At 41.9% G+C, this 12,859-nt stretch overlaps 1 non-coding gene across 1 annotated transcript; it reads left to right on the forward strand.

Moving 5' to 3' along the window:
* Positions 1-284: 284 nt before the first annotated feature.
* On the forward strand, positions 285-390 carry LOC122801446. Its single transcript, XR_006364723.1, has one exon. It is a non-coding gene; the product is annotated as a U6 spliceosomal RNA (small nuclear RNA).
* The last annotated feature ends 12,469 nt before the right edge of the window (positions 391-12,859 follow it).

Genomic DNA, 12,859 nt, shown 5'->3' on the forward strand with positions numbered 1-12,859 from the left:
AAGTGAGCCTTCCACTATGTGGCATTGGAACCATTTTTTAAAGTTTTGTGATTTAAGCAAAAGTTGTTCATCCAAATTATTTATAGCTATGTAACCACAAAAAAAAAAAAAACATGAACACATGTATAATACATAACAGAGACATGCATTTTAGAACTGGGGGTTGGCATAATGGTTAAGATGTTTACTTCACAGGCAACAGGTACATGGTTTGATCCTTACAAAGGAAAATTAGGTAGACTTAAAAATGGTGCTACAATGGCAGCTTGCCAATAATTGTTATTATGCTTTCTTTGGCAGCACATGAACTAAAATGAGAATGAGACAGATAATATTAGCATGGCCCAGAGCAAGGATGACATGCAAATTAAAGAAGCATTCCATGTTTTGGCTTCCTACCCATGTGTAACAGAGTTCCTCCTTAACCCATTTCTAAGTGTAACTTTGACAAATAGTTGTGGAACAGGAATTTCATCCCTGGTTTGGCATCTATGTCTCTAATGGACACAGGCACCTGCAAATGGTTCATCTTCCTGGCCCCTACTTGTAAATGTTTCATCTCAGAAGCCCCTGCATACACTTATGAAGGCTACCAGCAATTGCCAGAAATTTGGGATGCAATCCTAGGCTTGAAAAGGCTGTTGTGGTCATTAGCCTAGTACATACCTATGAACCTATATGCATGCACAGATAGATATATGTGCACGTGTGTGTGTTTATCTATCATTTGTTGATCTCATTAGGCCAGTGAACTATTTTTATGTGTGACTCAAGGTTTTATTCATACTGACTAGTATAAAATTGGCCAGAGCAGCTGTGGAAATCCCCTACACTTTGAGTAAGCCCAATGGGGTCTTTTACATCTACCAGTGCAACAACTGACTTGGGCAAATGAGATCTTGACTTATTATCTCATACAAAGCATGACACACTCAGAACTGCATCACCCCCTTTACCTTATGCTACACTGAGGTGTCAGGAATGTAAAATCAATCCAAGCACCTGAATTAGAAGTAGAACCCACTGCTTTCTGATCTGCCAGGATCAAAGATGAATATGTTGCCTGTTGAGCCACTGACACAGGCACCCAATGTGCATGTATATTATATATGGAATATACACACTCTTTTACTCACACCATATATCTATCTCTCTCACTATTTATGTATATGTATCTATATTTATTTATATCTATAAATATATGTATGCATACATATATATATATATATATATATATATATATATATATATATATATATATATATATATACATGCAGAGATAAATATAAAATCATCAACCCCCTTTTCCCATTTACTACATGGGGTTGAGGCATTGTATCAACTGTAAGCACCTCTTTCAAGTCAATGCCACTCTCAGACTTTCTTTGACAGTCACAGCTGATTGTCACAATCAATATCTTTGCTGAAAGTCTTTATTTCCTTTTGCTTCCTCCTTGAATCTGTAAATCTTCTTCACTAAATCATTTCTGCCTTCTTGCCCATATATTTGAACCACTGTAATTTATTCTCTTGACCTTCTCTGCAATTCAAGCTATTTTTGACTTCTGCTCTGATTTTCTCATTTCTCTCTGTCCTATTTTGACTTCTGCTCTGATAGTCTCATTTTTTTCTCTGTCCCATAGTTTGCACAACACTACCCATCCTAGACACTTCATCCTCATCTCCTCTACCTTCCTCATATACTCTGCCTTCACTCTACAAGTTTCAATACTGTTCAGAAGTAACAGTTACACCACTATTTTGTGCACCATATTTTCAGCGTCTTGGTCATTGTTTTATCACATTACTCTTGACAATTTGTACCATTTGGCAGCAGCCCCTCCGATTCTAGCTTTGACTGTCTCATTCAGACATCCCTTCTCCTCGGCCACCTCTCCCAGGTACTTGATTCTGCTAGCCTGTTCCAAATTTTATTTATTTTTTTATTTTTTATTTTACATTTGTTGACCGGGATAGTCTGACTGGATGCATGTCCATTTTCAGTGGAGGCCCGGGGAGAAAAGCTCCAAGGATAAGCAGATACAGCATTACATAATACCAGCATTACATATTACAAACAGACTATTTACAGAGATTACATAAGTAAGCAAGTTAAACAAGTTCCACAGGTTAGAGTTAATCCCGACAGTAAGATGGTTAACAGATTTTTACACATTCTGGAGAGTGTTAGCCAGGCTTGAAACAGTGACATAGCCAGTTAAGTGACAAATGTTGTTTGATTCTAGTTTTAAATTGATCTAAGGTGGAAAGTAAGGTAATATCAGCTGGAAGAACATTCCAGGATCTACTTACAGAGTTTGCAAAGAGAGAGTCACTGGTTGTGTTATTAATTTTGCTAGTCTGAATTAGCAGTTTGTTAGAGGATCGATGCGGTCTAGGATTGTTATAGAGGATAATAATATTTTTTAGTGCAGGAGTATTGTCCGGATTATAGAGGATTTTATAGGCCATAATCAGTTAGTTATACTGGATTAGGCTGGGTAGTTCAAGCCACCCAAGCGGATTTAGATTGATGCAATGATGAGTCCTAAAAGGCAGCCCAGTGGCAAACCTGGCAATGTGGTTGTAGCAAATTGAGAGTTTAAGGACAGTCTTCTTTAAATTCGAGCGTAGAGGGGATGCATATAGAAGGGTTGAAAGAAGGCGAGAGCGAACTATGGCAATTTTAGCTGGAGGGGTTAGGAAGGCTTTTATTCTGTAAAGTGACCCTAGTTTTTTATTGATGGTTTTGATAGTTTGGTTAACATGTAGGTCGAATTTTAGATTATTATCTATGATGACACCTAATAGTTTTGTAGAGGGGTCAGAGGAGATTATTGTGCCATCATTTGAATTTATGGTAAAGGTGAAAGCGGTAGACCTACGTGTTGGTGAAAATAACAGCATTTTAGTTTTTTTGGGATTTAGGATCAGACAACATTCAGAAAGCCAGTTTTCTATTGTATTAAAGGTGGTCTGGGTAGCTGACCATAACTCTATTGAAGATGTGGCCGAGCAAATCAGAGTAGAGTCATCAGCATATTGGATACAGCTGACTTTTGGGATGACAGTATAAAGGTCGTTAATGAAGATGGAGAACAGCAAGGGTCCTAGTATAGAGCCTTGTGGTACTCCAAGGGTGTTAGGTAGAAGGTTAGAGAGTTTGTTCTGCCAGAGGACAGCCTGCTGCCGACCATTCAGGTAGGATTGAAACCATTGAAGGGCTCTAGTATCTAGACAGAATGTTTGCAGTGTGCGGATTAAAAGTTGGTGATGAACCATATCAAATGCCTTGGAAAGATCCAAGAAGAGGGCTGAGGATATATAATTATTGTTGCGATTATGGTTTATGGTGTTGGTAAAGGCTAGGAGGGCTGAAGTAGTGCTGTGATGAGGACAGAAGCCATGCTGAGTGTCTGCCATAAGGTGATTCTGGATTAGGTGGTGCATGAGTTGTCTATGAATACATTTTTCCATAATCTTTGCAAGTGGAGAAAGTATAGCTATTGGCCTATAATTGCAGAATGCAGTAGAGCTGCCTCCTTTGTAAAGTGGGATTACATAGGATATTTTCCAGATGGAGGGAATTTTAGCTTCTACTATGGTTCGATTGATTAGTATTGAGACGGGGTAAGCAATAGCATCAGCTGATTTTTGTAGGTACTCGGCAGGGAGTTGATCAGCAGAAAGTGTAGTGGGTTTTAATTTTTTGATCAAGGTACGGATAAGTGAAGTGGCGACTGGTTGGAAGTTGAACGTGAGTAGGTTTCTAGGGGTGCTACTTTCAGGACCAGGGGAGCTAGGAGGTAGTTGGCTAGCTAGGGCTTGAATTGTCTCAGTAAAGAATCTGTTAAAACTGTCAGAAACATCTTCAGGGGTTTTATCAATAGTAGCAGCAGGGATTGGGGTTGAAGTTTGTCCAGGATGTAGTAGATTATTTAAACCTGCTCAAAACTTCTGAGGGTTATTTTGATTTACTGTCTGTAAATTGCAGTAGTATTGTTTTTTGTCTTGTAAAATGGATTTTTTAGTTTCGTTTCTGGATTGCCTGTATTTAATGTGATCTTGGGGGTTTTTAGAAGAACGCCATAAAGCCCATGCTTTGTTTCTAAGGGTAATTTTGAGTTTAGACTCTTTAGAAAGCTATGGCACAGTTTTTGCCTTTGTTCTCTTTGAACGAACAGGTGCATGCAAATCAAGGATCTCAAAGAATTTGTTGTTAAAGTATGCTACTGTTTCCTCTAAGGAGAGATGTTTTAGAATAGACCAATTGCATGAGTTTAGTTCTTGTTGGAATTTGGCAGGGTCAAAGCTTTTATTGTTTCTAACCTTTCTGAGTAAGGGTTGTTGGGAATTAATGGCTTTGTGCTTAATTACATATGTGAGAAGGTGATCGCTTAGGCCATCAGGGAGGGTACCAGAGGTGTACAGTTGGGGGTGACTATTTATGAGTACCCAGTCAAGTATGCTTTCTTTTTGGTTGGGTTTACCTATCCTGGTAGGGGTGGATATGATTTGTGTAAATGCATGCAGGTTAAAATTTCCCCTTATATCTCAGTTTCTATCTCAGTTTTCAGCTTCTTCTCATTTCACCATTTGCTACCATGTTAATTGTCTTGACTGTACTCAGTTTCATTCCCTAAGCCTAGAGTTTTGCATTTCAGTCATTTGCTAAAGTTTGTTTTCAGGGTGCGAGTAATGCCACATCATCTGCATACACAGGCCTTTCTTGATCTGTCCCCTCCAACCTGTTTGCAAATATTGTCTGAACAGTATGAACAGCAGTGGGCTCAGAGATGACCACTGCTACACACCCACTCTCACTGGGAACCCCTATCACACTTCCTGTGTCTGCAAACCACTTTTATACACTCACGGGGCGGGGGTGGGGTAGTAGAAACAGTTACACTTGAATTGGACTACAGAGGAGCTCTGCTTCACATGGATGAGAAGGGTTAGTCTCTGAGATACATACCTGTCTCTCCAGCATGACCTTGTCATATCACAGGCAGTGTTTAAGTCTTTACAATAGGTAATACTGGTCCTGTTTGCTTTGCGGATATGCAGGAGGTCCTTCAGAGTGGGCCTTGTATGCTAGGCATAGATATCCCCTCAACAGCCTGTATGAGACAGACTAGAGAGATAGGGCCTTGAGGCAGTCTGCATAGGACATGTTACTTATGCCCTATATTCTTTTAGTGAGGAACCTCTGTGGTTGTTCCAGTTAGCACTGCCTGGTTAGGTACATACCAAAGTGGGCATTGCACTCAATGATGCATCTGATGAATGCCAAATACAGTGAAACAATGACTTCCTTGGACCTAGATGTCATATCTTTGTTTATAAGTTACACAACATAGAATGACTTAATCACTACTGTAAACATGTGATGGTTAAAGACTAGATTACTCTCTATGTATGTTCTCAAGTCTCCAAGTACTGGGTCAACCCTTAGGGGTGTGTTGTCAATTTGATAGTTATTAGGAGTGAATGACAATACTATTATCCATTTCTTGGCATTTAGTTTTAGTCCATGGCTCTGGCACTTGTTGTATGTCTGTGTCAGCCCTTCCTGGAGAACATTTGTGGCAGTGGGCGATTCACTGATAGCTCGTAATTTGCAATCATCTGCAAATTTAGTCAGCCAGAGGCCATGGACTTTGGCCATGACTTCAGAGAAATCGGTGCTCAAAAGGCATGGTCTTGGGACCGATCCCTAAAGGATTTCACTTGTGACTGGCCACTTTGTAGAGGTGGACCCCACCATTTCTAACTTCCTGGGTCCTGTCTGTGAGCCAGCTGGCTGTCCACAGTGTAACATAAGGGTTTGTACCTAACTTCTTAAGTTTGTCAATAATGCCCGAGTAAGGGGTTGTGTTAAATGCCTTGACCCAGGTCAAGGTATGCAGTGTGAACCATTTTGCCCTCATCCATTGCTTTAGTGACCTTCTCAAAAACATCTACCAGGTTGAGAAGGCATGACCTGTTCTTGATGAAACTAGACTGGGTGAGGTCCAGTGTCTGAACGTTTCCTATGCCATTATTGATCATTTCCATAATTATTTCCATGGCTTTGCATGTGAGACTTAGGGGTCTGTAGTTCCCAGGATGTGTAGATGGCCCATCTTTGTGCAGAGGGATGACTGCTGCTGTTCTCCAGCAAGAAGGGTGCTTTTCCATTGTTGGGTCCTTGTCTTTGTTTTCTTGGACAGCAACTTTTTGCATTTATTGTAGAGTTTGTTGATGCTGAAAGTCCACCATGGCAGCTTGATTTTACTTGGGGCTCTGGCTTTGATTCTGTCTGGTACAGCAGAGTGTATACACTTATGCAAGTGATTGTACAGGGCTTCGGTGTAAGCTTTGGTGTAGTTACCACTTTCAGCATGGGGTGGGGCTTGAAATGCATTTATACCTCCACCTAGGAGGGCAAAGTTTGCCTTGGTGAAGGTTTTTAGTTTGATTTCACATTTTGTAAGTTCTGTTAGTGTCAGTTTGAAGGTGACTGATTTGTGGTCAGTTTTAACTAATGAGGGGTCAGCAGTTGCAGCAGTGTACCTGTTTGGCATGTTGGTGAGGACCAGATCTAGAATGTTTGTTCCTCTTGTCGGGGTATGGACAATTTGCTCAAGGGCATTTGAATTCACAAAGTCAAGGAACTTTTGTGCTAGGGAGTTTAGGCTAATGTAGGTTTCCCAGTTGATGGTAGGATAACTGAAATCCCCCATAACCAGCATGTTTGGTAAAAATTTGTATTGCCTTCAGTTTTGGTTAATAAGTTGTGTGGGTGTCATGACCCATGGAGCGGGGGTCTATAACTAGCTAGGACTTGAATGGGGGTCTTGCCCATTGTAACCTGGACCTGGAGTAACTCCATGGAGTTGTCCAGTCTAACTAAACATGATGTGAATTTATCCCTAATTTAGATTGAAACACTGCCTCCTTTGATTTTCACACATTCCTTTTGTGGTCTAAAGGTGTGGAAGTTATTGTAGCCTTGCAGGGCCAGGGTACTGTCTGAAGCTTTAAACCAGGTTTCTGTGACTGCACAGACATCTACATCTTCTAGTGATAGAAGTGCTTCCAGGGAGTGCAGTTTTTGGTTTGAGTTCCTAGCATTTAGCAGCATGACCCTTACTTTGTTCCGATTGGTTAAATTTACGTTGGTAATATTGTTTTTTTTTTTCAGACCTTGCCTAAAAAAGTCACTATGGGGGAGGCAAGAGCTTTTGCCGGGCGAAAGCCTAGGCATGCCAGGTGCAAACCGTCTGTGGCAAAGCAGTGAGGTTTGTCGGTCTTGGTTTCCCAGGCAGGTGAGAACTGGATCCCCTTGGAATGACACCAAAAACTAAGCCAATTATTGAAACCAATCATTTTTTGTTTATACTGCAGAATCATTCTGGGTGAGGGTAGTATGCTGCTCAAGGCTAGGGACATGGCTGCCTGGGACACATACTCAGAGAGCTCGACCATGTCTCTCTTCATATAGTCCAGTGAGGTATGTCTCAGGTCATTCACACCAACATGAACTATGACACATTCATAACAGAACTTGTTGCTGAGAGACCTGAGTGTATGCTTGATTTGGCAAATCCTGGCACCAGACAGGCAGGTGAAATTACTTTCTCATTGTCCAGCCTGGTGAGAGGGACATCCACGTATCTCACTACTGAATCTCCAATGACAAGAAAACTTGTTTTTTGAGTGTTAAGCCTTATGGGCCTTGGTGCGTGAGACACTGGTGTTGCTATGTGTCAGTGGTTTTGTAGAGACTGTGTTTGCTGTAGCAGTCTTGTGTTTTGAAGGTCTCTGGTGTTTTGGTAAGATTTTTGAGAGAATCTCTGTATATGTAGATTTACGTGTCTAATGCATACTGTGTGTATGAGTAGTGATACTATGTGAATATGTAGTGGTGGGTGAGTTGACAACCTTCTCTGTGTTACTATTTTGAGTGAGTGAGAGAGAGAGCATGGACTGTAGGTTCTTGGTGTAAATACTTCACTTGCACTCTGTACTAGACTGTGTTATTAGTAGAGGGTTGTCTTTGTACCTGAGACAATTGCTACACTGCCTCAAGAGACCCAAGTCAACAAGGTTTGCAGTAGAAACAAGGGTGGTCCTACTGTCTGTAATGCTAGGTTGAAGACTGTTACTAGGGGTGGCTTTTCAGAAACAATCAAGGAGAAGCCTGACAAATGGATTCTCTCTTATTTGTGTGAGTTGCTCAGTGCTGCTTGGGGCCATTCTTATTCTAAGGCCCACCTATCAACTATCTCTGCTTGTCTGCCTTTATCTCCTCATTTAACTACTAGATTTGAGGTGAAACAATTCCTTAAAGGCATCCTTAATGTTAGACCAGCCAGGAAACCTGTTTCTCCTGCCTGGGATCTTAATTTTGTTTTGGAGAAGTTGACCTATGCTCCTTTTGAGCCTGCTGCTTCAACTTCCTTGCAACATTGTTCCTGGAAGACAGTTCTTTTGTTAGCACTTACTTCTGCCAGACACATGTCTGCATTGCAGGCCATTATGGCTTGTCCTCCTTTTTTGATTTTTCATGCAGATAAAGTGTCCTTGTGCACTAACCCTTCTTTTATGCTGAAGGTGGTTAATGAGGTGTCACTTAATCAGTCTATTAATCTGCCTACCTTTTCCCCTGTCTGCAAACTGACAGTGAGAGGGTGCTGTATATAGGCTAATGACCACAAGGGCCTTTATAATCCTAGCCATGCATCCCAGATCTCTGACAAGTTCTGAAACCCTTTATAAGTATAAGGATGGGCCTGGGGGACGAACCATTTACAGGTTACCTGTGGCCATTAGAGACATAGGTGCCAAACCAGGGATGAATTCCTGGTTTTCCATCCAAGTGTCCAAGTTGCTCTTGAATTGGGTTAGGGGGAACTCTGCTTCACATGCTTGGGGAGCCTGTTCCATAGACGGGGTAGTCTCTGGGATACATACCTATCTCTCCAGCAGGTCCTATTTATATCACAGGTGAGGTTTAAGTCTTTAGAACAGGTAATTCTGGTGCTGTTTTGTGGATATGCAGGTCCATCAGAGTGGGGTCTGACAATTCCCTTTATGCCAGGTATAGATCTCCCCTAAATAGCCTGTAGGAGACAGAATACAGGGATAGGGCCTTGAGGAAGTCTGCGTAGGACATATTACTTGCATCCTGTATTCTTTTAGTGAGGAATCTCTGTGGACGTTCCAATTGTTGGATATGCCTGGTTAGGTACATACCAAAGGAGGCATTGTACTCTGATAGGTCTGATGCCCCTTTTGGTATGTACCTCACATGACATCTACAACAACTGGAAAGGCCACAAAAATACCTCACAAAGAGGATTACTGGCCTCAAACAGATGCCCTATGCAGACCATCTCAAAAAGCTCCAACTTTACTCCATCCCATATCGCCTACTCAGAGGCGATCTCTGCCTAAAATGCAAAGCTATGTCAAACCCAGAGCTGTTGGACATGCTCCACTTAAAGAAATCCCAATCCCTCCGAGCTACACGCTCTAGGGACCTAAACCTTGTCACCACAATAAACAGAACATGCTGGAGGGATAGATTCCTGTCCCAGAGACTTCCCATACTCTGGAACAGACTACCTATGTATGTCAGAGCTCCTCAGTAGCACTCTTCAAGAAAAATCTTGATGATTGGATGGGAAATAGGAAATTCACCCCGGGGATCACTTCTGTGGCTCTGCTCGACAGGGGCACAGGAAAATAATTTTCATGAATGGCCAAAGCCAGGGTACCTTTTTGGCTAGGCTTATATAGGCCCTAGGGCCAATAGCCTAGTACCTACCTGTGAACATATGACTAAGTCACATCCTTGTATGGAAGCAGAGTTAGTGGGCATAACATGCTTAGGCCTGCTTTCCTGGTGACTCTTGGGTGACCTGCATGGACTTGCAGTATGTGGGAGTGGAGGAGTATATGCTACCTTGTCTGCACTGAAGGCTGAGATCTTTGACAGTGTGTCAAGAAGACTTAGACAAAAGGTATGTGCATGGTATTTTTACAGACAGTATGTGCACTGGTGAGTGTATTTCAAGACAATAACGTTTATATGACTACAACATAAAAAAGTATATCAGTCAAAATACTTTAATGTACTTTTTGCTTTTGTGTTTCAGGCCATCTTGAGATGCCAGTTTCTGTAAGCTTAACCCAACTCGTACATTTAGAGGTTTTCGTTCTTGCAGGGAAAGTGCATCAGTAAAATGAATGTGTTTCCTCTCATGCATCCTCTGTTTCTCATCTCTCCTCTTGGGTAGCTGATATTTGTGGTTCCACAGATTTTCACTGAAATTATTTTTCACATCTGCTCCAAATGTGTTACAAGCCTATAGATATGGCACTTACAAATGTATACATAGCTTTATTATCATTTTCCGCAGGTATCAATCTCCACTGAAAATTCAGCTTCTTCAAGTTTGCACATTCACTACAATGTTGACTAAATATGTAAAAAATAGTTATATAATTCTCAGGTTGTGATAACAGAAGCCTGAGTCAGTTAGTTTGCATACTAATTATTCTAAAATTGCTGCAGTCATCCTTGGCTTTCTGTTAAGTACTTTTGATCTTGGACATACTGGATTAAACAATGGGTGCCAGCAGAGGTGAAAATGGTCATGTCCAACTTAATGAGGTGCTAAGTGCCTTGGTATTGACTTTCATTTCATTGAATTAGATGTTTAAATGTTGAGCTGTTTGAATTCTCTTATGCATTTCAATGTATGTATTTATCTGAATGTGTGTTAACCAGTGTAATCTATTCACGCATTCATTACAAAGTAGTAAACTCAGATATTGTCTAGGTGCATCATGTGGAGAGAAAATGCTTGTCTTAATTGTTTGGGGGTGGGTATGCTGTTTTATGAAATAATATGTGTCGCTTTCTGCAGAATTCCACTCAGTTGTGGTACTGACAGGCATAAGGGAAGGTTGGACGAGAGGTTAGTGCAGGCTTTTTTTTAATTACATTACTACTTTTTTAAGAATTTTACTTTTTGTGGTTGGTGACAGTGGGATTATAAATGACTGTCATAATTTGTCTTGGTTCCTGTGTTTCTCCATTTTCCTTGTTTGGTCAGGGGGAAGTTTCTTTACTCACCAGTGAGAGTGGGGAGTACTGAGCTGCCTGTTTGTCCTTAGAGGAGTGATTTAAGGCAGTAACTTGTAGTCTATTGGCCATTTTGGGTCATTTCCTGTCTTTTCCAGCCCCCTGCTATAAAGTGCGTTTTAGCGCGCTTTAGCGCGAATTTTGCACACTAGGGCAGCACCGGTTAAGCAGGTTTAAACTATTCGGGCTACCTAAAGTCCACTCTTCAAATTTTCCCTTAAAACTACCTTCCTCGAACTATACTACTGATCTAATCAGCGTATCCTATAACTAAAAAGATCATCTCTACTTGACTCCAAGTAGACTATTCTCTATCTGTTAAACCTAGCACTTGCTCCTACAGTACTTATTACCTTGATACGGCACTCTTATAGATAGCACCCCAAAAAGGCAAACCCCCATTTCTCGGTCACCCAAGTCCCCCGGAATCTCTTTTAAAGTTTTTTTGTCTAGTCCTTCTAGCATGTCGAGGGATCAGTTGCTAGTGTCCTCTCCTGCTCAGCTGGTGAACCTGGGAATATTGAGGCAATGTTACAATTGCCTCATGTACACAGACAACCCTCTCCTCCTCCCACAAAACACAAATACATGCGAGAGATGCAACTATACGGCCAAACTGGAGGTGGAGCTCTCTCAACATAGGACTGGCAAGACCAGACAGGAGGAGAAGGTTACCACACACACTATAGACCCAGTCTCACATAGTACCATCACAACCTCAAATCATACACATAAACACACAAAGACATACTCGGAGGCTCTGATCAAAAATCTACCAAACAGCAGAGGCCACCAAAGCAGACACCCAAACAACCACCACCTCAGAACACAACACCTGCAACACATAGACCTCACAGTCAGAGTGTCAAACAGTCACAGCCCTTAAGGCCAAACACAATGCCAGACACACTAGTCATTGGTGACTCCATAGTCAGACACACTGACGTCCCGCTCACCAGACTGAGTAAGGAGAAGGTCACAGTAAGCTGCCTGTCGGGCGCTAGAATCCGCCACATAACGCAAGCACTCAGGTCTCTCAAAGCAGGTACAAATACGACTCAGTCATTGTCCACGCTGGTGTAAACGACCTGAGACGTACCTCCTTGGACTACATGAAAAGAGACATTGAGGAGCTCTCTGATTATGTAGCCCAGGCAGGTATGATCCTGACCTTGAGCAGTATCCTACCTTCACCAAGAATGATGCCACAATACAGAGATAAGATGATCAGCTTTAACAATTGGCTTAAACTCTGGTGTCATTCAAAGGGGATCCAATGTCTGTCTGCCTGGGATGACATGCTGGACAAGCCACGCTGCCGCAAGGGACGGCTTGCACCTGTCACCCTGGGATTCGGATATTGGCAAAGGCTCTTGCCACCCCATAGTGCCTTTTTAGGCAAGGCTCAAATTCTAAACCTACCACCCTAGAACACAAAAAAGGAAACAAACTAAGGGTAATGCTGCTCAATGCCAGAAGTCTAAATCTCAAAATGCACGCACTCGAGGCCCTTCTCAGTATGGAGAACATCGATGTCTGTGCTGTGACAGAAACCTGGTTCAAGGCTCCTGAGAGCACCCCAGCACTATCAGGTTTTACCTCATATCATGCGTTCCGCCCCAAAATCCGGACAATACCAAGAAAGGAGGGGGTATCCATATTCATCAAGGACACCCACACCTCAAGACTGGTGGCAATGCACGATGCATCGGAGACCATCCA

This window comes from Protopterus annectens, chromosome 4.part1, assembly GCF_019279795.1.
Source record: "Protopterus annectens isolate FY-2018-M chromosome 4.part1, PAN1.0, whole genome shotgun sequence".
Taxonomy (NCBI): Eukaryota; Metazoa; Chordata; order Ceratodontiformes; family Protopteridae; genus Protopterus; species Protopterus annectens.